General features: G+C 46.3%; 1 protein-coding gene and 1 long non-coding RNA gene across 28 annotated transcripts in view; one reads left to right on the forward strand and one right to left on the reverse strand.

Annotated features, from left to right (window-relative positions):
* Positions 1-10,572, reverse strand: part of LOC142068467 (uncharacterized) — a 28,123-nt gene extending 17,551 nt beyond the window's left edge. The window contains exons 1-2 of the long non-coding RNA XR_012664296.1: positions 10,478-10,572; positions 9,341-9,402 (exon numbers count right to left, since the gene is read on the reverse strand). This is a non-coding gene — a long non-coding RNA (uncharacterized LOC142068467). The remainder of the gene's footprint in view (positions 1-9,340; positions 9,403-10,477) is intronic.
* Positions 10,573-12,988: 2,416 nt separating this feature from the next.
* MAP2 (microtubule associated protein 2) overlaps positions 12,989-21,120 on the forward strand; it is a 346,697-nt gene continuing 338,565 nt past the window's right edge. For all 27 annotated transcript variants that reach the window (XM_048868503.2, XM_048868498.2, XM_048868513.2 and 24 more), the window contains exon 1: positions 12,989-13,122. The gene's annotated coding sequence lies outside the window, so the exon portion shown is untranslated. The remainder of the gene's footprint in view (positions 13,123-21,120) is intronic.

Consider the following 21,120-nt stretch of genomic DNA (forward strand, 5'->3'; position numbering starts at 1 on the left):
CATAGATCAAGGTTTTCTCACATCCCCCCCACCCCCATACACACACAAACTCACTCTCCTGCTGGTAATAGCTCATCTAAACTGACCACTCTCCAGGTTTAAATCCAAGTTAAACCAGAACATCTGGGGGGGGGGGGGTAGGAAAAAACAAGAGGAAACAGGCTACCTTGCATAATGACTTAGCCACTCCCAGTCTCTATTTAAGCCTAAATTAATAGTATCCAATTTGCAAATGAATTCCAATTCAGCAGTTTCTCGCTGGAGTCTGGATTTGAAGTTTTTTTGTTTTAAGATAGCGACTTTCATGTCTGTGATTGCGTGACCAGAGAGATTGAAGTGTTCTCCGACTGGTTTATGAATGTTATAATTCTTGACATCTGATTTGTGTCCATTTATTCTTTTACGTAGAGACTGTCCAGTTTGACCAATGTACATGGCAGAGGGGCATTGCTGGCACATGATGGCATATATCACATTGGTGGATGTGCAGGTGAACGAGCCTCTGATAGTGTGGCTGATGTTATTAGGCCCTGTGATGGTGTCCCCTGAATAGATATGTGGGCACAATTGGCAACGGGCTTTGTTGCAAGGATAAGTTCCTGGGTTAGTGGTTCTGTTGTGTGGTATGTGGTTGTTGGTGAGTATTTGCTTCAGGTTGCGGGGCTGTCTGTAGGCAAGGACTGGCCTGTCTCCCAAGACTTGTGAGAGTGTTGGGTCATCCTTTAGGATAGGTTGTAGATCCTTAATAATGCATTGGAGGGGTTTTAGTTGGGGGCTGAAGGTGACCGCTAGTGGCGTTCTGTTATTTTCTTTGTTAGGCCTGTCCTGTAGTAGGTAACTTCTGGGAACTCTTCTGGCTCTATCAATCTGTTTCTTTACTTCTGCAGGTGGGTATTGTAGTTGTAAGAAAGCTTGACAGAGATCTTGTAGGTGTTTGTCTCTGTCTGAGGGGTTGGAGCAAATGCGGTTGTATCGCAGAGCTTGGCTGTAGACGATGGATCGTGTGGTGTGGTCAGGGTGAAAGCTGGAGGCATGCAGGTAGGAATAGCGGTCAGTAGGTTTCCGGTATAGGGTGGTGTTTATGTGGCCATTGTTTATTAGCACTGTAGTGTCCAGGAAGTGGATCTCTTGTGTGGACTGGACCAGGCTGAGGTTGGTGGTGGGATGGAAATTGTTGAAATCATGGTGGAATTCCTCAAGGGCTTCTTTTCCATGGGTCCAGATGATGAAGATGTCATCAATATAGCGCAAGTAGAGTAGGGGCTTTAGGGGACGAGAGCTGAGGAAGCGTTGTTCTAAATCAGCCATAAAAATGTTGGCATACTGTGGGGCCATGCGGGTACCCATAGCAGTGCCGCTGATCTGAAGGTATACATTGTCCCCAAATGTGAAATAGTTATGGGTAAGGACAAAGTCACAAAGTTCAGCCACCAGGTTAGCCGTGACATTATCGGGGATAGTGTTCTTGACGGCCTGTAGTCCATCTTTGTGTGGAATGTTGGTGTAGAGGGCTTCTACATCCATAGTAGCCAGGATGGTGTTATCAGGAAGATCACCGATGGATTGAAGTTTCCTCAGGAAGTCAGTGGTGTCTCGAAGGTAGCTGGGAGTGCTGGTAGCGTAGGGCCTGAGGAGGGAGTCTACATAGCCAGACAATCCTGCTGTCAGGGTGCCAATGCCTGAGATGATGGGGCGCCCAGGATTTCCAGGTTTATGGATCTTGGGTAGTAGATAGAATATCCCAGGTCGGGGTTCCAGGGGTGTGTCTGTGCGGATTTGATCTTGTGCTTTTTCAGGAAGTTTCTTGAGCAAATGCTGTAGTTGCTTTTGGTAACTCTCAGTGGGATCATAGGGTAATGGCTTGTAGAAACTCGTGTTGGAGAGCTGCCGAGCAGCCTCTTGTTCATATTCCGACCTATTCATGATGACAACAGCACCTCCTTTGTCAGCCTTTTTGATTATGATGTCAGAGTTGTTTCTGAGGCTGTGGATGGCATTGCGTTCCGCATGGCTGAGGTTATGGGGCAAGTGATGCTTGGGAAAGGAACATGAAGAAAGTATTTATGTATTTTCCACTGTCTTTAATGTGATTTAGCAACTTGAAGCAAGGAGGGCCAGGTGGAGCATTGTCATTTTGGTAGGTTCTGCATGGAATAAGATCATAAGCTGAGTTTGGACATGCCACTCTAGACGTCTCATGAAAGTCTGCAGGTCAGTCACTCAGAGTGACAGCTAGCTGGAGTTACTACCTTTCCGTGCAGTAGGGACTAAAATCAACTCCTCTCTGGCCACTCAGTAACAGATTTAAAGGTGGCAATTTTGCAACAGAAAAGCTTCAAAAACAGACTCCAACGAGAAACTGCTGAGCTTGAATTAATATGCAAACTAGATACCATTAACTTGGGTTTGAATAGAGACTGGGAGTGGCTGGGTCATTACACATATTGAATCTATTTCCCCATGTTAAGTCTCCTCACACCTTCTTGTCAACTGTCTAAATGGGCCATCTTGATTATCACTACAAAAGTTTTTTTCTCCTGCTGATAATAGCTCATCTTAATTAATTAGCCTCTTACTCCACCTTTTCATGTTCTCTGTATGTATATATATATCTTCTTACTATATGTTCCATTCTATGCATCTGATGAAATAGGCTGTAGCCCACGAAAGCTTATGCTCAAATAAATTTGTTAGTCTCTAAGATGCCACAAGTAATCCTGTTCTTTTTCCCTGGCTACAATCATTCTGAGTAATGTAAGACAACATAGGCAAGAATTAATGGGGACCTGCCACTGGGGAAAAAATAGCTCCTGAAAGGGCTTCTTTGTTTCCTTAAAACACAAAAGAGTATTTTTGTTTACATTACAAATTTGGGTCTTGTGAATGCTGGAAGACTCTATGGATGGCCAGAAAAGTGATAGGTTTCACTTGATGTCATAATCCTGACTAACTGCATCCGATGAAGTGAGCTGTAGCTCACGAAAGCTTATTCTCAAATAAATTGGTTAATCTCTAAGGTGTCACAAGTACTCCTTTTCTTTTTGCGAATACAGACTAACACGGCTGCTACTCTGAAACCTGACAGAGGAAAGGATCATCTTATCCTAATTGTTTAAAATTCTCTGGGCCAGATCCTCAGCTGGTCTTAAACTGGCACAGCTCTGTTGAAATAAATTACACTGATTTACAGCATCTCAGGATCTGACCCTAAGTTATTTATTTTTGTTAACAACCATCCTGGTCACCTTGCGCACATGCTAAGAAGACAACTCAAATGCTATGTGACTATCTGTGGGGCAGGGGGGAGTCCTCTTTGCAAAAGCATCCATGTCTGCTACCTTTGCAATCTGGGGCGAAGAAAGCTCAAAAATAAATATTCCGTGACATTACTAATGTCTGTAGATTTCCTTTCAGAACAACAGATACCAACAAGGAAAACTTTCAGTGAAGTAGAACAGGCTTGTGTTACCTCCTACTAACACACAGCATCAGTGGATGCGGGAGCTCTGTTTTCAGACCTATAAGCTATATATATGTAATTTATGAGACTATTTTAACACCAACAAAAAAGTAACAGTTTGAAAATAGTCTGGAATGCTGCCCAGTTTCTTCATTTGATTTCCTGAGTGTTCTCTAGCCCTGTCACTTCTTAGCCTGTTTTTCCTCTCACTTAGCAATGGAGTTGTGCCTATAAATATTAAATGTATAAGATGGGAGCTAATAGGTGATATAATGTACCTCTTTAAACTCCAGTTAAGAACGCTATGGCCTAGTGGGTAGCACATTGGAGTACGATTCAGGAGACCTAGGTTCAAGTCCTAGCTCTACTACTGGCTGACTTTGGGCAAATCACTTTACTTTGCTGTGCCTTCGTTTTCCCATCTGTAAAATGGGGATAATGATAGTGACCTACTACTGAAAAGTACTATACAAGAGCTAGATATTACTTTGTATGGTGGTGTCTACATATGGATCACATCTCACATTTGATTTTGTTCCTTTGTATTTGCTGCATCAGAAAAAGGAGATGGTCCATTAGGGAAGAAAAATAATTAAATCTGCTGATTGCTTTCAATAAACACATAACTGATACGTTATTGCATGGGGATTCTTTGTGCTGACTTTCCTGTAGGGCTTTCTGTGAGAGTTCGACCGCTCTGCTAGCCATTTTCCTTTGTTTGTCTGCCTTATTGCTATTTAACGGAGCACCTGAAAATACTCACTGGGATTAATTTTGCTGTAATACCAAACTCCATTCTCTAAGAGCCTCACCAACGGTGGGATTGTTATTTTCTTGCTCTTCATTTTGGAGGCACACAAATAAATCAGCCCACTTACTAACAGCGCCAACACCCCTGTTTCCATGGCAACACACCAGCCTGCACAAGCATCCAAAGACTTTTTTAAAAAAGATCATAAATACTCCAATAGCACTAGGCAGTCACTCAGGCAACATGTATATATGTCATAGCCACTGGAGATACTACATCTAACTCCACCAGACTCACTGATTTCACACCACGGCTTCTCCTTGGGAGCACAGGGCCCCTGGCAGAATTAACTCATGCTTCGAATTTATGCACACAGACTCTTTTTTTCCCATGTAGTTTCCAGGAATTAGCACCCCATGTTACCTGGTTGGCTCTCTTCCCCGTACAAGTTTTTTAAACGATCAGAGTCCAATTACCAGATGAGCAGGTGGCAACCAGCATAGAAATGAATTAAATGCATAATGTGTGTGGCTGTATGACTGCTAGGGTGACTAATGGTGTTGCCACTTGCTTTAATAACGTTGCATGAAATACTGATTTCTACAGTGAAAATGGATTTGATGAGCTCTGATTAAGAATTATTTTCCCCTTTATAATAGACCGTTGGCCTGCTGTCAGGAGAGAAACTGCCTTCATCTCTTTAGACGATGACAGCCAATGGTATCTTCAGCTCTGCTTTCGAAAAATAACCCTCCGGCCACATTTCCAGAGCTGGCTACAGTAGGTGGACCTGCTATATGTCAAGGTGCACAGTTTACTTGCAAACATTTGTATTTGCACCTACAAACTGGGTAACTGCACAAACAAGTGCCAGTTTGCACATTCAAATACTCACTTTGCACACACAAAGGAAGAGGCATGCATGACAATGGTGGTTTGCACGTGCTATTATTGTGTGCACATAACCCACGCAAGGACACTGTGGATCTTTGTCCACCTCTACCAGCTGATTCACACAAGAAAATAAGTCTTCTACTGCTACCAGTTCATTAAAGTCTTTTAATGCTGAAAGCGGCAGGTTCAAACTCTCTTCATGGCACACCTTAGGGAGCTGTTATAAAACATGGCATACCAAAAGAGGGCTTGAACTCTGGTAGTCCTCAGATACTCAACACAAACTTTCCCAGGCAGGGGAAGTATTTAACGCACATTAAGTCATTGTGGGTCTTTGTTCTCCCCTAGTGGCTAGTCCCCATAAGAAGTTAAGCATCTACTACAGCTGCCAGCTAAGGGAGTTAATACTATAGCTCAAGCAGTACAGCCTTGTGCTTTTAGGACTGCAGCTCCTGGGGTCAAATTCAGCCATCAGCCCAAGTAGGGTCATAATTTGTAAATGTTTTTGTGGTGCACCTCTTTGTGCCTTTTCAAAATGTGGCATAGTCTTCAGTACACCAATCCCCTCTAACAGCACATTTTCCATAAACCAGTTGCATCCTGTGTGAATATTTTTCATTAATAATATGGACACATTAAAAAGTAAAGGATCTTATTAAAATTCCACATTAATAAAACAAGTTATAAGTACGTCCGCAGGCTGAACAAAAAATCTGCCCTATATAGGCATCTTAGAATAATATTAATTCCAAACCCTTTAACTACGGGGCAAGAAAAAGAACACATGTTCAATAGATGTCAGTGTGAAATTTTGACAAAAAAGGGGAAATGCAATTTCCCAGATGTCCAGGTTTCTTTTCCCATTTTTTGACCAGCTCTAACGTATAATAGCTTTTTATGTTAGACTCCCATACAGAAAAGCAACTCTTTTCAAATCTTTTGTTCATCAGTTGATATGATAGGTATACAGAATTCATTACTTAGCCTTGATGCTTATTCTACCAATCCTCAGCTTGGCCTTTGATTGAGATAATCACATGATTCCTTTTAGAAGACCCAGTTGGAAGATCTACCCAGACTGGATGGTGCAGCATTGAAATGGCTCCAATTATTCCTCTTAAACTAGAGTGGTGATTGGCAGCTGCTTGTGATTCCTCAGATCCAGTGGTGAGCTGGAGCCAGTTCGCACAGGTTCGCTAGAACCGGTTGTTAAATTTAGAAGACATTTTAGAACCGGTTGTTCCGTGAGGGGCAACCAGTTCTAAAAGGGCTTCTAAATTTAACAACCGGCCAAAAGTGGCGCCTTAGGTGCCAACTCCATGGGTGCTCCAGGGCTGGAGCAGGAAAATTTGGTGGGTGCAGAGCACCCACCGACAGCTCCCCGCCCCACTCCTGGCCCCAGCTCACCTCCGCTCCGCCTCCTCCCCTGAACGTGCCACCCCGCCCTGCTTCTCTGCCCCCACAGGCTTCCCGCGAATCAGCTGTTTGCACGGGAAGCCGGGGCCGGCTGAGAAGCAGGCCGCAGCTTCGCACTCAGGCCCAGGGAGGTGGAGGTGAGCTGGGGCGGGGGGTGTGAGGAGGGCCGCCCACGCCACAATAGGTAACCCGGGGGTGGGGGGCACGCAGGGGAACCGCTCCCCGCCCCAGCTCACCTCCGCCACCCACGGCCTGAGCGGGAAGCCGCCACCTGCTTCTTAGCCCTCCCAGGCTTCCCGCTGAACAGCTGATTCGCGGGAAGCCGGGGGAGGGGGCGGAGAAGCAGAGCGGGGCAGCGCGTTCAGTGGAGGAGGCGGAGTGGAGGTGAGGTGAGCTGGGGCTGGGGGTGGGGCGGGGAGCTACCGATGGGTGCTCTGCACCCACCAAATTTTCCCCGTGGGTGCTCCAGCCCCGGAGCACCCAGGGAGTCGATGCCTAAGGCGCCACTTTTGATGTGATCAGTGGGGAAGCGGCCGCTCCCTCTGCTCCCCCCCACCAGCTATGCTCCTCTGCCCTTAGGAGCCAGAGGGACCTGCGGGATGCTTCCTGGGAGCTGCCCCACGTAAGCACTGCTGGGACTCCCCACTTCGCCCCCCAGCAGGTCCCTCTGGCTCTTAGGGGTGGGCACCCCTTACGGTGGCCCACGAGACCCTCCTGCCTGGTTCTGGGGGCAGTCAGGGGAGCGGGGAGGGAGGTGGATGGGGCAGGGGTCCTGGGGAGCCATCAAGGAACGTGGGGGGGTTGGATGGGGCAGGAGTCATGGGGGGTGGGGGTGGGCAACGACCCCCTCGTGGGGTGAGGAGGGAACCCGTTGTTAAGATTTTGGCAGCTCATCACTGCTCAGATCCCTCCAATGCTGAGTTCCAGAAGGATCAATACTATACTTCTGTTCTGTTGACTCTCTATGACACCTCTTGGAAAGTTTGTGAGATGCTGTAGCCACACTGTTGCCAACCATACACTGACATCTAGCTTTGTATCTCCTCAGCAAAGACAACTAACACCAACACACCACAAGGTGTCATCCAGGTTCTAGATTAGAGTCTAGAAGAGTAGGTGCCTTAAACTGAACACACGCAGGACTGAATGATGCTGGTAGGAAAAGCGAAACATGGTGACCTCTCCCTTTTCAGACTCACCTGCCTTCCATTTGTCAAGATAGTATGAAATTTAGGGATCTTAATGGACATATACCTGATCCTGGTTTCAAGTCACTGGGGTGAGAAATGTCTTCCAAACATAGCTTGCTTGGAAACTATGCCCATTCCTTCTCACATGTGGATCTAGGACCAGTGAGCTACATGTTCAATACATCCAGACTGGACGATTGTAACTTGCTGATCTGAAGGTGGAAGCAACATAGAAACTCCAATGTGTACAGGATGTAACAACCTGTCTCATTCCTGGGAAAACCACCAAGAGCACATCACACCAGTACACTACACCCCATTCTGCTCTCAGGTCACTTCCAGTACCAATTAAATGTCTTGCTTTAGAGCACTAAGGCCCTCGGCTAGTTGGGGCCCTGCTTTACCAGAGTCAACTCTTCACTTGCAAACTCACAGGCATGCCTATGCTCCCCCTGGAAAATGGAGCTAACAGAACACAGAGTGAAACTTTTGAGAGACAGAGACAAGGTCTCAATTGTGGAAAGACTTAGCAGAAGAGAGAAGGTTGAGGCTAGGCATATCTGATTTCAGAGTATACTGCAAGTCTCACCTGTGTACAGTAGCCTTTCCTACAATGACCAGAAATAAACACAGAAGCAAGCAACATCCCTCAAATAATCTGCAGTAAGTAAATGCTGCCAAACCACGGAGCTGTAAAAGGAAGAGTCCATTGTGAAAAGCTTTATGGAAAGCTTACTGTGTTTGGCACTTAGATACAGATAAACATTGGAGCCTGTTAAATCAACTTGGGAACAAGTTGTGACTATTTGTACCCACTTTGTAAAGCCAATGATAAATGTTTGAGTGACACTTCCAGTAGACGTTTTTGTTTTGCTTTCAATAGAAGAGATCATTTAGGGCCCTGTCCAGCTCAGATGTTCCTCTATAGCCCCGGATTGATCTATTGTGATCTAATCTAACATCCTGTACAAAGAGGACCAGAGGACTTCCCTGAATTAATTCCTGTTTGAAATAGAGCAGAACTTCCAGAACAAACATCCACTCTTGATTTTAAAATGGCCAGTGATGGAGAATCCACCATAACCCTTGGTAAATTGTTCCCATGTGTAATTATCCTCGCTGTTTAAAAAAATAAAATTTAGTTCTAGTCAGAATTTGTCTAATTTCAGCTTCCAACCAGAAGCAAAAAGCCCTCTATCAAACTTGTGTTCCCTATATAGGTTCTTATAGACTGGCTGTGCAGTAGGGCCACTATAGGGGAACTTACCAGAAGCAGCAGAATAATATTGATTTTCACCTTTCACAGTCACCTTAGCCTAGATGCTTCCCAAGTTAGAATGGCAAAAACTCTGCAACCCAGTTGATGTATATGCACACAGATTGCAAAAGAGGCTAGTCGAAAAGTGCTTAGGATATGTCATAGAAGTAGTTTACATGTATTTAAAATTCTTTTTAATGTTTGTAACCCTTCTAATCATGACTAAATATCAGCTGCCTCTGACTTGGCTACTCTGTTCATACATCCAAATTAAATGTGGATTTGTCTATTGCCTCTTTAAGAAATGAAATGTTTTCTTCCCTTTTTGAAGTTTGAATCCAAATATCTATGTGGCCAAAACTTATACCTACCTCTAAACTGATAGAATAACAGAAGAATGTAGTCTTCATTCATCAGTATCCTGGCACTGTAGCTGTATATCCAAAGGCAAAAAAAGGTATTGACAAGTTCTCCTTAGAATGGCACATCTCCAAATAACTGTTTGAAATGAGTCTGTTCGTAAAAGGGTTATAGACCATGACCTTTTTACCATATACAGGCCAAAGAGAACTCCTCTGTATGTGACTCCTCAAATCTTCTTACACTGGCAATTTTGGATCTCTGTATCAGATCTTTACCTAATTCTTGATTTTCTGTGAGGTCCCAAAAGATGTGCTTTTCCTATGCATCAGTCCTACCCTCCTCCTCCCCCCACCCCACCACCACACACACACACACTCTGGAGTATCACCTTCTGATCCTTGCAAGTCTTTCTAACAAAACCTCATACAAACATCTCTAAAATAAACGACAAACATTTTCTGACTTAATGCATTTAGTAACTATAGCTTAGTTGACCATTTAATTTATGAAGGGCATAATAGAATTTTCCCATGGACAGTGGTGGGTGTCTCATTACTAGAGGCATTCATGTTAATAGTGGATAAAACACTCTATCCTTTCCATCGGAAAGGGCTCCTGATTTGGTTGGATCTGATGAGGTAAGTAGTGTTTTCCATCTATAATTTCTAAGGTTCTGTGACAATTTTTGAGTGAGAACTAGATGAATGACTAGCTTTCAAGATTCACCTTCTGTCTACATGCTGAAAATGGCATGGATTCCACTTTATTGCACCTCAGTTGGGTGCATTGATTTCTCCATGACAACCGCGCTGCAGCTATGCTGCTGTAGCATCATAGGGTAGACACTTCCTACATTGCTGGAAGGGGTTTTTCCATTTATGTCGATAATCCACTTTTCTGAGAGGCGGTAGCTAGATTGACAAAGAATCCTTATGTCGTACCTAGCCACACCTACACTGGGGATTAGGTCAGCCGAACTATGGCGCTCAGTGAAAGGTATTTTTCACAGTCCCGAGCAACATAGCTAGGTCAACCTAAGTTTTAGATGTTGTCCAGGTCGTGGAGACAGTAACTGATACCCTGAGGGGAAGTGGAGGAAAGTTCAGTTTGGGAAATTAGTGAAAGTTGACAAGGGAATGAGATACCTTTTTTTCTTTTCCATCCAGCCAAAATGCAGGAAATAGAGCTTCTGGAGAATTACCAGTACTGGCTCGACTGCTCACGGGCATTCAATCTGTATTCCGTTTCTGACCTGCAAAATCAGCACTGCTTATACTATGTTCTGTCTGCCTCAAAACTATTCTTCTCCTTAAAGGTACAGCATGATAAAGCTGAGATCTGCATCCTTGGATCATCCAAATGATGCCATATAAGTGATGTTGAGGTACCTTCCCAGGATACATTTCTATAATCATTGGGGATGATTCCTGGAATAGGTACAAGGAGGGGGCAAGGGTAAGCTGTCAGAAGTTCAGTGGAGGTGAATGGCAGCCAGCATGCATTGAGTGTAATAATACTTAACACTTATAAAAGCTCTTTTCAAAATATTATTATATCCATTTTGCATTTTAGGGAAACTGATAGAGAGCTGAAGACTTGGGCCAACACTTTTAAACCTGGGTGATTCCCACCAGTCCGTACAGCAGGGGGTTTGCAGACCCAGCCAGAAAAAAAACTGTATCACTGAGGAATGCACACTGAGCCCTGTTTTACCAAAGCTGCTGCTCCGAGACTGCGACAGCCCTCTTACCTTTTTTTCAGACCATTTTAAGCATGGCCCACAGCTAGGCATGTGAATCCATCAACAGAAGGGGCATGTTCTTTCAATGATGCTCAGCTTTACTGATTAGTACCTCTGAACACAGCTGACTGTTTTGCATTTTCTGGGCTTTTTAGGCTTGTCACTTGCACCAATTGATCCCTGGAGTAAAAGGGGGCAATTGTTTTCGGCCACAGTTCATTGATGGCATCTTCACCTCTCTGTGTCATCCTGATCTGTTCCCCGTCCCCCCAACCCAACCTGATCTTCCATCTCCCTTCCCCTGGTCTGCACCTCCATTACCCCTGTGCATCGCCAGTTTGTCCCCCTCAGATGGCTGCCCACCCCATACACAGTGTCCCTCCATTCCTTGCATCCCCATTTTGCTCCTAATTCTCATGCTCTCCCATCCCGGTTTCTGCTCCCCCGTTCCTTGTACCCCCCCCACTTGACTCCCACATACCCACTTCTGCTTCCCCATCCCTTGCCCACCCACTCTACTATGCTCTGTGCACATCCACTCTGCTCCCCATTCCTTGCACATCCCCCTGCTCCCCATCCCATACACTCTACTCTGCCCTGTACACACCCACTGTTGCTCCCCATCCCTTACACACCCACTGTGCTCTGCCCTGTGCATACCCACTCTGTTCCCCCATCCCTTACACACCCACTCTGCTCTGCCCTTTGCACACCCACTCTGCTCCCCCATCCCTTACACACCCACTCTGCTCTGCCCTGTGCACACCCACTCTGCTCCCCATCCCTTGTCTACCCACTCTGCTCTGCCCTGTGCACACCCACTCTGCTCCCCCATCCCTTGCCCACCCAATGTGCTCTGCCCTGTGCACACCCACTCTGCCCCCCATCCCTTACACACCCACTCTGCCCTGCCCTGTGCACACCCACTCTGTCCCCATCCCTTACACGCCCACTCTGCTCTGCCCTGTGCACACCCACTCTGCTCCCCCATCCCTTGCCCACCCAATGTGCTCTGCCCTGTGCACACCCACTCTGCCCCCATCCCTTACACACCCACTCTGCTCTGCCCTGTGCACACCCACTCTGCTCCCCCATCCCTTGCCCACCCACTCTGCTCTGCCCTGTGCACACCCACTCTGCTCCCCCATCCCTTGCCCACCCACTGTGCTCTGCCCTGTGCACACCCACTCTGCTCCCCATCCCTTACACACCCAATGTGCTCTGCCCTGTGCACACCCACTCTTCTCCCCATCCCTTACACACCCAATGTGCTCTGCCCTGTGCACACCCACTCTGCTCCCCCATCCCTTGCCCACCCAATGTGCTCTGCCCTGTGCACACCCACTCTGCCCCCATCCCTTACACACCCACTCTGCTCTGCCCTGTGCACACCCACTCTGCTCCCCCATCCCTTGCCCACCCACTCTGCTCTGCCCTGTGCACACCCACTCTGCTCCCCCATCCCTTGCCCACCCACTGTGCTCTGCCCTGTGCACACCCACTCTGCTCCCCATCCCTTACACACCCAATGCGCTCTGCCCTGTGCACACCCACTCTGCCCCCATCCCTTACACACCCACTGTGCTCTGCCCTGTGCACACCCACTCTGCCCCCCATCCCTTACACACCCACTGTGCTCTGCCCTGTGCACACCCACTCTGCCCCCCATCCCTTGCCTGCCCGCTCTGCCCCTGCTCCTGGCGCTCAGCAGGGCAGCAGCAGCTGCCGCACTCCCGCCCGCCAGGCAGCCGGGCAGACGCGGGCGGGCGGCGGGGCCGGTGCGGGCGCTGGGGGCGGGGCCGGGGCCGGGGGGCGGGGCCGTTGCGGGCGCTAGGGGCGGGGCCGGGGCCGGGGGGCGGGGCCGGTGCGGGCGCTGGGGGCGGGGCCGGGGCCGGGGGGCGGGGCCGGCCGCGCACCAGCCGGGCGGCGGGGGAGCCGAGCCAGCATTCGCAGCAGCGGCCGCCGCAGCCTCGGCAGCATCGCGCCCTCCTGCGCCCGGCGCTCGGCCTGTGTCCCGGGGCCGGCAGCGGCAGTGGCATCTGCGCTCAGGTAAGGGCCGCCCCCCCACCACCCGCCCCACAAGCGGGCTCCCGCCCCCCCCCTCCGGGCCTGCCCCCCGCCCTGCCTGGCATGTGCCGCCCCCCGCCCAGGGCAGGGAGCGAGCCCCTGGTCCCCGAGATTTCCCGGCGCAGGTTCGCCTGGCGGTACCTGGCGGCCGCTGGGGGTCTGTCAGTGGCCCAGCCTCGCTCTAGGGCTGCGGGGTGGTTAGGTCTCCACAGGCGGTAGATGTGGACCTGGGATTTGTAGGTATCAAGCGGCATAAAGGTTGGGGGACAGCATTAAAACAACAGTAGTCACAACAACAACCAAAAGCCGTGTAAGCCAATGCAAAGCGTTGTTTGTGTCCCTCTGAAGCCAGTCGCCCCTGAATTTACAGGGCCAGGAGAGAGGAAAGGAAAAGGACACCTAGAAAGTTACCCTCCCCTCAACCACTACTGTGAGTTTTAAGTGGATCAAGAAGCAAAACCTTTAAAAAAAAAAAAAGCCTCCTTCGGAAGGGTTTTCTTGAATGCAGCTCTGCCTCTCTGTCACCACCCCACCATCCTCTTTTGTTTAAGGATGGAAATTTCAAGAAAGTGGGGAGGCGGGGGATAAAGGAGGGGAGCAACTGAGCTAAGATCCATCTCTCTGTAACTCGGAAACGGCGGGAGTCAGCTGTATATTTCTTCCCTGTGGTCAAGGAGAAAATAAGCTTTGTCATAAGCAAAATCCTGCCGTAAGGTTATCATGAACCATTTGGTGTGCACCTCTTTGATCGCAGTGCCCCGAGGAAAATTGAAAGCACTATCAGTTTATTTATCTTAATAGGAGCAGGCTACTTTTGTCAATTCATTTTAGGATTTTGAGCATCTTTGGAGTGCCACGGATGTAATCCCGCCCCTGCACTTAAACTCCTTTAAAAGGATCTGTAACGGTGGACAAAGAGGATTGTGCAAAGTGGGGGTGCAAGGGGAGCAAGTGGTTTTAATTTGCATTGGGAAAAAAAATCTGTGTTGAAATGATCAGCAGTGGAGAGGAAACGACTGCAAACAGAAAGAGGGGGCTTGCAGCCGCAATGGGGCGGTGGAGAACAAAGACTTTTCGTGTAAGAGAGAATGATGCAAAATATGCCAAGCTTGAGCGGCTGCAGGTACAGTGTTGCATCGAATGTGATCTACCAAATAAAGACAGCTTGACTCAATTCATTGTGTATATGTTTGGTACAAATGATGACCTCCCGTTTGAATGAAGCTTCCTTTATGGAACAGGGCTTTGGAAAAAAGGGATATGTATGAGTTGTAAGAGCCCCTCCTCCTGGAATTTTCATTTCTCTTTCAAATAAAGATCTCCTTTGCGTTGCTGGTGAATTTTTATTTCATCGTGTTCCTTTCTGTGCAGCAGTAGATATTTATATACAAGGGGTGGTTAACGTGTGCATGCCGTTTGGGCTAATTATTATATGTCAATCTCCCATAAGGGTTATTTATTTTAGCTCTCACAATCCTTTTTCACAATTTGTCATATTTTTATGGTCATATCAATGATTTGTTTCCCCTACCCCTTTCGCTAAAAAAAAATGTCAGTGTGCAGGCATCAGCTGTGGGGGAGCTGCACTGCTCACAGTTCGGAAGATGTGACCTTTTTGTTTTCAGAAGGGATTTTTCTCTCATGATTTTTTGTGCATTTCCATTTTTCCTTTCTCTCCCTCCCCGCATGTTCTTCCTGTGAAAGAACCTGTTTCTTGCACCTGCGCTGGTTTAAACTTGTAGTTACGTCTAGACTCCAGCTCTTGGAGCCAACGCATCTAGGAGGAGACTCAGCTGCAGGACTTACTTGTTTTCAGAAGCCGCTCTCTGTTCCCTCCCTAACAGACGACACGAACGCCCTGTCTCAGCTCTTGCTGGGAAGGTAGAAAGCGCTGAGAGGGCATTCCTCACTGAAACGGGCATTGTTATTACTTCATAGGTCGCTGTGAGAGGTACCTCACAAATCACAAGAGCCTGGGCGTCATCCCTAAACAGTAACAGCACACTCACACGGGGCATATTTGAGCTATTCTAGAGGCAGCCAGCAGAGTTTGTGCTTGTTGTACCATTTCTATCATCAGTATCTATTTTCAGGGGGCTTGGTATTAAAAGTGAATGCACTAAAACAAAACTTGGCATGAGCTCTTGAGTCCCAGGAGCAACTTGATTCCTTGCCTGTAATTATGATTTATTTTACTAATCTGTAAAGTGAGCTCAGTGCCGAACAAGACTCAAAATGAATCCAGTACACACTTTGCATGCTGTAAGTAGTGCCATTGTGAGTCCTCTCATGGAAGCCAGTGTATAAAGGTAAGTACGAGAGTAAGCCCTGGTCTATGCTACAGAGTTAGGTCACTGCTAGGCAGCTTATGTTGACCTAACTCTTTAAGAGCCTACATTAAAATGATGCTCCTGCCAATGTAACTCGCCCGCTATGCCAACTTAATAACTCCACCTCCACAAGAGGCATAAGTCAACGTAGTTTGGCTGACGCAGTGTCAGTGTAGACACCGCATTGCTTGTATCGACACTTGCTGGCTTTCAGAAGCTGTCCCACAATGCCCCACACTGACACTTCAGTCGGTGCAAGCGCTCCTGGTGAGGATGTGTACCGGCAACATAAGGAGCATAGTGTGGACATGCAAAAGTGATTTGATTACTGCGGTGGCTGTACGTCGGTATAACGTAGATCAAAATAATTTTGCAGTACCCTACACCTCACATGACAGTGTGAGTGGGCCCTAGAAAGGTTCCTGGTGCAAGCAGTGGGATGGTGTTAGCTTGAGAACTGGGTCCAGTATCATCTTTTCTTTTTTTTTGGTTTTTTTTACTCACGGGAATGAGATAAGCAGGATTTGGCCGATGAAATTCTGCAAGCCATTGAGTCCATGTTATGGATTACTGCCTCTGTGTGGATCGGACCAAAACAAAATAGCTGTGGTAATGACTTAAAACACAATTAGTGCAGGTATAAAGTCATTGCTTTTCCAAAAAGAATGCGAGTGTACTTCTTTACTGCTAAATGTGCAGCACAGTACGTTGTGCTTGTAATGTGGTTTGTTATTGTCATGTAAACTCCCATTGACACCCTAGATTTTAAAGGCTCTGAAGTAGTCATTATGGGATGTTATGTCAGTACCCACTCAGCAGTGCTCCTTAAACACACACTAACATCACAGAAGTAGTCATTATGTGAAGGCCCCAAAGGTAACATGCATGGACATGAATGATTATAATGACTCCCAAATAAGCTGCTACAGTTTATGGATTAAGAATTCTCTTATCCACAAGAAGTTTTCAGAACTATGCTTTTCAGTTCAGTTGGTGTCACATTGTGTTAACATCCCCAAAACTCATCGCACCTGGATTTACTATTAAAAAAAAAAAAATCCATCAGGCACACTTAAACTGGAGCCATTGGGCCTAATTTCCCAAGTAAATGGAGTTACACTGGCATAAAAACAGGTGTGGGTGAGTCAAGAATCAGGCCATTGTAACTCCAATGACAGAATCAAACCGATGGTATTGAAACTGCCTGGGTGTGGTTGTGATGTGTATTCCATTCTGTCTCACTGGTAATATTTCAAGTACGATGGCACGGAGAGGTTTTTCTTAAAGAAAAACAGGAATACAGCACACGAGGATGTGAGCTGCATTGAGTTTTATAACCATTAAAAGCTACTGACAAAATCATGTGGACAAATGCAGTATCTGTGTAGTCTGGAATCTGGTCTACCATATATGTATGAAGAGATTAATAGGAACAAATTAGATTAAGAAAGTGGGGGGAAAGCCTGGACATTGATACATGCTGTGTATATATTTTGGGCCCAATGCAAAGGCCTTTGAAGTCAATGGCAGCCTTTCCATCGACTTCAATAGGTGTTGATCAGGCTCAAAAAGAATTCACCTGGGATAAAGAGCCTTTACAATTCCATTGGGGAGTCATTCCTCTCCATTCCTTTTAACCAGGCAGGCCCTGATTCTGCAATGAGCTGCAGTTGGATGGATGCCTGCACCTTAACAGAGCCCTATTGGCTTCATTTGGACTTCACCTAGGTTCATAGAACCATAGATTCCAAGGCCAAGTAATCGTCTAGTCTGATCTCTTGCATAACACAGGCCAATGAACTTCCCCAAAATAGTTCCTAGAGCAGGTCTTTTAGAAAAACATCCAGCCTTGATTTAAAAATTGTCAGTGATAAAGAATCCGCCATGATCCTTGGTAAATTGTTTCAGTGGTTAATTACCCTCAATGTCAGAAATGTATGGTTTATTTGTAGTATGAATTTGTCTAGCTTCAACGTTTAGCAATTGGATTTTGTTATACCTTTCTCTGCTAGACTGAAGAGCCCATAGTTCAATATTTGTTCCCCGTGTAGATAGACTGTAATCAAGTCATCACTTAACCTTCTTTTTATTAAGATAAATAGATTGAGCTCTTTAAGTCTGTGCTACAAAGCAAGTTTTCTAATCCTTTAATCATTCTCATGGCTCTTTGCTGAACCCTCTCCAATTTATCAACATCTTTCTTGAATTGTGGGCAACAGAACTGGACACATTATTCCAGCAGTGATCATACCAGTGCCAAATTTAGAGGTAAAATAACCACTCTACTCCTACTCAAGATTCCACTCTGTATGCATCCCAGTATCGCATTAGTTCCTGGGTCCTGCCCACGGGGAGTTCATTGCAGGATCAGGGTCATAGTTAGGAAGCAGTCAGGGAACATTGTATTTAAATGCAAGTGAAGGAGGGACAGTCAGAAGTCCTGAGAAATGAAAAATTAATCCTTGGGGCCAAATCCTTTATGTTCCTTTAAAGTCGATGCTGTAATTCACCAGAGTAAAGTTTTACGTTGCTTATTTGTGTGCGGGATTGGATTTATGGTCACCAGGGCCACAATTCAGCCAAGCTATTAAGAGTGTGTGTGTGTGTGTGTAGTCCATCCCAGTTCAGCCAGACACTTGAACACCTGCTTAAGTCCCATTAAAACCAGCAGGATTTAAGCAGATGCTTAAAATTAAGCATGTGCTTTAGTGCTTTGCTGAATAGGGATGGGTTGCTAAATCAGGGTGTAGCTTGCTATAGGCTCGTTTCTGGAAGATGCTAGACACACTTCCGAGGGACTAGGTACTTTTGTGAGGGCCTGAGCACACTCAACTCCCATTGATGTCAGCAGGAGCTGAGGACATTCATTGCCTTACAGGAGTGAGCCCTGTAAGCTAGGGGCTCTGGGCTGGTTGGGATCAGCTGTTTTTCCTTAATTCTTGGCCTCATGCAGAGGATACAGGGATGCTTATAAGACCTGTAGTGCATGCAGATGCTAAGGAAAACAGCATGGGTCTGATTTCCATAGGGTGGAGCAGATTTAGAATGGCTGTGTTGTGAATAAGGGGTGGTTTCCAAAGCCATCTGCCTCAGCAGAGTAAAAAGCTTCTTTGGGAGGGAGGGTAGACTTAATCACAGGCTACAGCGCTAAACTGTGGGACAGTGTTTTAAAATGAGGTTCGATGTGACATTTGTAATTGCTTTTTAGATATGGGAAGAAAGAACTAACATCTCCACGGTGTTAATTTAGATTGCTGTTGCCACATGGGTTGATTGTGCTAGCTGTTAAGAAGATTTGAGGTCTTTATTGACCCATTTTTCCTAAATGCTAATTGTTTGCTGCTTTGTTAAGAACAGCCGAGTTAATACTGTTGTTCCTCACAGTTTTTACACTCGTTTAATATTTTCCCGGAGAGATCCTACAAACGAAACCAATCCCTCTTCCTTTGTTTGATCAGGGAATAACCCCTCCTTCCAAATGATAACGGGCCAGTGTTTGCATTGAATATATTCCTCTGCTTGTTCACATGCTTAGTTGCAAGAAAATACTGCAAAAAGCTGAGGTTTGGGCGACCTCAGTTAAGCACGAATAATTGTAAGATTGATCAGACCTCTTTGTTTCCATTTAGTGTCTCTCTGAGACAGATTGGTGCTGTTACAGCTGCTACACTGTTACAGTGCTCGTTACAAAACGTAGCTTTTCTTTTCTTGTTAATTATATTTTTTGATCGTAGCTGTAATGTGCCTTGGCGGCGATAATCAGTTTTTTAAGCAAATGCTTTCAAATGTCCAAAAATAGGAATGGAAAACGAGTGTATTAAAGGCCAGGTTCTTCACTGGCGTAAATCACTGTGGCCACATTGACTTCAGTGGAGCTGCATGGATTTATACCAGCTGGGAAGCTAGCCAATACCCTTTTCAAATTTCTTTAAAATACGGAGTGCTTTCCACTTCGCTGATATGTTCAGTTTATATGTGATGAACTTGTGGGTTGAGCTCAGCATTTGAGCTAAATCCCATTCCCCTTATTCAGGCAGACATTGTATTCTCAGTGGTCAGTGCGGCTACTCAGACTTCTAAAGCAAGCAGATTTGGCTTTAGGCTCTGTACTTAGGACTCCATCCTGCAAAGTTCTAAGCACTCCTGAGTAGGGCTGAGCACCCTCACCTTGCATTGAAGCCAGTGGGAGCTGAGGGTGCGTAGTATCTCAGGGGAGTGTCCAGCCGCTTGCAAGATAGAACCCCTAAGAAGGCCTAGGGAGAATCTCATAGGATCAGCACTAGAGGCAGTAATGCAATTAGATCCTAATAGCTTTCAGGGAGGTAAGTCTATGGAAACATCCTCTTCTGCTCAGGAGATCCGTTGTTCTCCAGACAAAAGGGAGCCCACCTGGTTATGTAAAGATTATAAATATCTTTTTAATATTCCACCCCTTTAAGTTCAATATTCATGTGGACACTCAGTATATTTTTAAAGTTTCCAGTATCAGTTTGAGATATTGGAAGCTATTTTGTTCATCTGAATAAATAGCAATTTAAAAAACCACCACCACCACCTTTCAGTAGTCTAGTCACATCAATTAACTTGATTGCATTTAATTATAATGATTGATTAAATGAACCCTGCCATTGCACTTCATTTTCTCCAGAGAAATGTACCTTCTTCATGAAACAGTTGTCTTTGTGATGGGGAACTGCACCATTACATCGCACATTTCTGAATATTTCTGACTAAAGGGATGCAGGAAATATGTGGGAAGAAAAGAGACTTAGGCTGGGAATTTCACAGAGGCTTATCGTTGACCTAACTCTGCTCCCACTGATGTCAGTGGAAGCAGAGTTAGGCCGTTGCTGAATGCTTTTGAAAATTCCAGCCTCAGGGCCCAGCTTGGTACTGAGATGCACAGCAGTGGTGCCTGTGGGGTCTCTTAAAAGAGATCCTCTGTGTGTTCTGAGTCCGAAAGGCAGTCTGGCTTGGAGGAAATGTCTCTATTCACAAGTTGATTGTCCCCCAACACAAATCGGTTACTGAGTGAGTTGTCTTGTCTAAGCAGGTGAGAAACAGAGCTGGGACTTAGGAGGAGCTGGGCCTGGTTCTGCTCCTTCACTCCTCCTTCTCTACAGTAGTAGGTGTATGTAATGTGTATTGTAGGCCACACAGGTTACTCCAGGCTCTGACTGGAAGTAACAGGCACTGCTCTGGTTAACTTGATGCTGCAGCATGGTGCTTGAAGACTGTGTCTGGGTAGAGATCGTGCCAAACCAAAACCCTGGATCTAAAGCAATCGAACTTTAGGGAAGTGCAGTTGGATCTGAACTTTGAGGCTGGTTTCGTCTCTTCCCCTGATCTTGGGTGAATTTCAGATCTGGGTCTGCAGATTGGAGCCTCAAACTGTAGGGGACTCAGCAGAGGCCAGAGCCATTATGTGGAAGTTGCCACCTGACTCTCTACAGCATTCTCCCAATCCCTCCCCGGGGTTGCCCGTAGTTGTAGGGTTCTGCGTAAGCAAAGGGAGATCTCTGCATGGAGGATATGATTCTCCCTCTCGTTTACACCAGAGTTACTCCTGTTTTACGCTGGTGCGTGTGAGAGGTGAATCCCCTCCATGTGCATATGTGATGGCCTGGCCCAGTGATGGGTGCACCAGGGA

This window comes from Caretta caretta, chromosome 11 (genome assembly GCF_965140235.1).
Source record: "Caretta caretta isolate rCarCar2 chromosome 11, rCarCar1.hap1, whole genome shotgun sequence".
NCBI lineage: Eukaryota > Metazoa > Chordata > Testudines > Cheloniidae > Caretta > Caretta caretta.